At 34.0% G+C, this 4,798-nt stretch overlaps 1 pseudogene; it reads right to left on the bottom strand.

Annotated features, from left to right (window-relative positions):
- Positions 1–3,098: 3,098 nt before the first annotated feature.
- On the bottom strand, positions 3,099–3,958 carry LOC107506012 (annotated as a pseudogene).
- Between the last annotated feature and the right edge of the window lie 840 nt (positions 3,959–4,798).

Below are 4,798 nucleotides of genomic sequence, written 5' to 3'. Positions count from 1 at the left end.
TGTTTATTTTATCATGCCCAGCTCTCTTGGAATTTAGGTAAATTTCTGCATCAAGTGAGATGGGATTTTCAGCAGTTTTTTTTTCATTCAGTATAGATCACCATTTTCCCAAGCTTCCAAGAACCACACTAACCATATATTAGCACCATCTCCCAAGGTTCTTGCAAAGAAGTTAAAGCTTATGTCATAGGAGATTGCTCTCATATCAATAAACTTTCTCCATCAGACTTGTAATTCATTCCCCCAATATTGTTGTCATTTTGTTTTCTTTCGCTTGATAATCTGAGTTTTCAAGTTTTACAGGTGTGCCACCTCGTATATCTCCACTCTATGTCTCTGTGTCCCACTCTCTTCCAAACAGGATCCTGAACTTGATATAGAAGCTTTACAAAGTTGGGAAATTTCACTGTCCTTGGAGCTTCACTACTCCTATGTGTTCTCTGCTCTCTAATTATAGTAGGCAAGAGTCCATTATATTCTTCCAAGGAGGTCCTCTTTAGGGTAAGTCTTCCAAGGGGATCCTCTTTAAAATAAAGCCTTCCGGTTTTACTTTAAATTATTGATTAATAATGGTCTCATTTCATTGTCTTTCTTCATTGCCTCAGTAGTCCTCAGCATGGTCATGCAATTCTGTGGTCTTAAGAATTATGAATAATATTTTTGGTTTGTGTAGCCTTCTCCAAATGCATCTGCTACAACTCTCCTTTGCCCATTTTGTTCCCAGCACACTGATTTTCGAACTGTCCATAAGCAACCTGAGCTTTTCTCTATCCCCAGGTTTTTTTACTTCCTCTTATTGTTGTATGTATTTTTCTATCCCCAGCTTTTCGAAAAATATTTTCATTATATTTGAGACCTCTGCTCAAGGATAATATGATCACACTATCTAACATAGATCCTGTCCTCTATTCTCTCAGAGTACCTCATCAATTTTTATACCACATTCTCAAAATGTAAAATTATTTGCCTAATTTTTGTGTTGAATAATTTATTTTACACAAATTCTCAAATGCTCACTCTCTACTACATATATATTATATGAAATAAAGGGCCTATATGCTTCATATCAACTTTATTTGTTACTTCATTATCAGAACTTTCTACCATAACTGGGTCATAAAAGAATTCTAGTATTCATTCACTGAATCTTCTTTAATTAAGCTTCTGGATGAACTATTGTGCAATTGGTAGCCTAGATTTCTGACTGCTCCAGAACATGTGTTGCCATTGGTCTAGAAATAGTTGTAGATACTTCTTCAATATTAACTAAAATTCACACGCATCAAAAACTTTACCTATGAGAATTGGACCTTGAGCCAAAGGCACCCCTTTCATCATAAGGAGACCTATGCAGACTTAGAATAACTATAACTAGAAGATGGTTCTGAAAACATGCCAATCTAGTTTTTTTAACTAGACTTTTTTCCTCTTTCTTGGATATTTCTCTTTCCTATGTTCACTGGCAAATTTTCATCATTTGCCATCAGAAGTAATAAAAATAGACACCTAAATAGTCAAATTATTTTAAATTCAGTCCTCTGGATTTCAATTTAAACACTGCTGCTGGATAATTTTTCTTGATTCCAGGCATTAACTTTTTAAGTTACAATAAATTAACTCCAAGGGAACTAAATCACATGTATTTTTTTTTTAAGTGGCAAAGTTATTTTTTTTTTTTAATGTCAAACTTACTATCAATGTCTCCAATTATCATTTAGGAAACTGAGATAGAGAGATAACATAACTTGATAAAGATCAACACAAATGGCACATTGTTGTTTTGGGATTCAAAACTGAGCAGTATGGCTTGAAAGCCAGTTGTCTTAGACACTGTTGCTTCTTTTAGAATTATATATACATAAATATATTCCATCTTAACCAGGACAATCTAAAATAGAGGATAATAAGTTTAGATAATCAGAAATACAAGCACACAGTTAAGGCTTTCCTTTCAAAGGAGAAGGTGCGAAATCTTATAGCAGTCAGAAAAAAGGGGTCATGCAGTACCTGATACCTGATAACCCACTTATTCAGAAAAATTAAATTTAAAAATCAAGAGAAAATGTGACATGTCACTGAATAACTACAAAACTACAAATTGAGAGACATACTTGATGTAGAAGAGATTGGCAAAATATGCAACTATGATCTAAATACAAAATCATTTGGGTCATCATCAAGACTCATGTATATCTTAAAGAAAACATTGTAATTATATTGCATACTCATAATGGCTAATCATCCGTGATATTCCATAGAAATACAAGTCATTAAACTTAAAAAAAAGAAAAAGGAAAAGGGGCAATATCACAGTCAACGGTGGCTAGAAAGATGAATTGTGGAGAAATGCCAGAACAGAATGTGTCTATTTTATAATATAGGTTGTGAGTAAATGGGATTAGAGTGTGTAAGATCATCAACAAATGCGAGAGAGAGCTACAGATATTCTCAAAGAATATCAATTAAATCAATTTGAACCACATTGAAGAAACAAAAAGGAAAAACGGTAGGATGATTTAGGCTATCAATAAGTCTTGTGGGGAGTGTTTGTGGGACTAAATATTATTTAGAAACTTTAAAAGGATTCTACCTAGATAGCATAAACTAATGTCACAAAAAATTGCAAGAAGGCATCTGGAAGGTATATCATGACAGTTTCTTCATCTGTATTCAGAAGACATCTCAATTTCCATGGTTATAGTCGAAAATACTTTCAGTCTTATTATCCAAGAGATATAAACAATCCCATTAATTAATACCTCCATATGTATTGCAGCTTAGTGAAAGTCAGAAAAAATGAGTCAATAACAACACCTCTGATAAAGCTGATAAGACTGACCAGGATAGTCTGTGAGAGCAAACTCAACAAATAAGATCACATAATAGTTGAGATGTTGCATTATGAGGTAAATATATTTTCTGAGAATAAAACTAGTCACTGCTAACTAATGCTTTAAAAATCACAAATAGAAGATGTAGAGATTCAGTAATCTAAAAAGAGAGTTATGTCTTTTTTTTTTTTACCCATAAGTTTTAGAAACTTGTTAAGTGAAGAGTTAGTTGTTTTAAAATTTGTGAGAAGTCAAAACTTGGAAGAATCAATCTCTTATCCTCTTGGTTCTTATGCCATACATAATTGGATTCACCAAAGGTAGATGTTAGCCACAAAGATATGAATATGGTGCCCAAACCTGTGAGTAAGAAAGGAGAAAAAGGCTGGAGTATAGGCTACTAAGATCACACACACATGAGATCCATAGGTGCCTGAGGTCTTGAGCCAAGCAGCTTTGAATGGAAGGTGGAAGACAGTGTAAAGGATGATGACATAGGAACATAGAATTAATAAGAAATCTAAACCTCCAGTAAGGAAGGCTGAAGTTAAGCTGTATATTCTGTAGATCCTGGTCTTTAAACAAGCAAGTTTTATCAGAGGGATGATATTCGTTCTGCAGTAGGAAAGCCACCAAAGCATGAAGGATTGAGGACTGAAAAGCAAAACCCCATAGAAGACAATAGCCATCCCCAAGTTCTTGATGACTCTGTGTCAGGACAGTAGAATGTCTCAAAGGATTGCAGATTGCCACATACCTATCAAAAGCCATGGCCAAGATAAACCATGAAGCCATGCTGCGGAGTGAATGAATAAGAAATACTTGTATAAGGCAGCCTTCAAAATAGATCTCCCTGTCATGGAACCAAAAAATGCTGAGGATTTTGGGCATAGCAGTAGTGGAAATAATCAAGTCAGCCACAGAGAGCATACAGAGGAAGAAGTACATGGGCTCATGCAGGTTGGAATCTATTCTAATAATAAATAGAATAGATAAATTTCCCAGGAGAGCACACAGGTAAACAGGCAAAAAGGGACTGATAGCCAAGCATCTATGGCTTCCATCTCTGGAATGCCAAGGAGAAGAAAGGTATTGGGCTGAAAATTGGTATTGTTTGACAACAACATGATGAAAACTGGCTGCATTCAGCTATTGAATAGTGGAGATTCTTTCATATTTATGTGTCCATTTATTTAATGATGTTTTTATTTATAAATTTGTATAAAATACCTGACAATATTTTGTGCCCTAAGGGTAAAATGATAAATAGGACCCAATCCCTAACTTTAGATATTAGCATTATAGTAAGGGAGAACTGGTGCAAACCAATGATTAAATTCCCATATGATTAATGCAGTAAATTTATATGAATACGTAGGTTTATGTCTCAACAATTCGGAATACTTATTCCACTTGTACAAGGCAGAGGATTCGTAGATAAGATGCTAATCCTGTTTCTGACACATTCTGTACCTTTAAAATAAAGAGCAAATTATGAGTTAAATAAAGTTCACAATCATAATACTCTAACATTAATTGTATTATCCTAATTTAAAATGTATTTGTCTAGAACTCTTTGTGAAATATGTTAAAATGGCAATGACATAGAATAAAGAGAACAGAAGATTCTTTCCTAAATTTCACTTGACTGTCATTAATCAAGATGCATTTGTAAATAATTTTAATTGCACATATGCCAGATTCTTTTTTCAAGGTATAAGAGCTATAAGAGTGACAGCAAAAGGTCCTAAACCATACCACATTCTGCATCTGTGTCCTCACAATATGCAAAAATTAAGAGCCACTTTATGTGGCAGGTAACTATTTTTAAACCAGAAAATAATCATCCTCTTTTAATGAATAGCCCATTTCTCCTCCAAACATCTCCTCTTTTCTTCATTCTTTTCATCTAGAAAATTTAGACTGCAGAGTGGAAAAGTTGCAAAATCTAGTAATATATAGCTAAG

The sequence above is a fragment of the Rousettus aegyptiacus genome, unplaced genomic scaffold (genome assembly GCF_014176215.1).
Source record: "Rousettus aegyptiacus isolate mRouAeg1 unplaced genomic scaffold, mRouAeg1.p scaffold_m13_p_5, whole genome shotgun sequence".
Taxonomy (NCBI): domain Eukaryota; kingdom Metazoa; phylum Chordata; class Mammalia; order Chiroptera; family Pteropodidae; genus Rousettus; species Rousettus aegyptiacus.
This window is presented reverse-complemented; position numbering and strand designations above follow the sequence as displayed.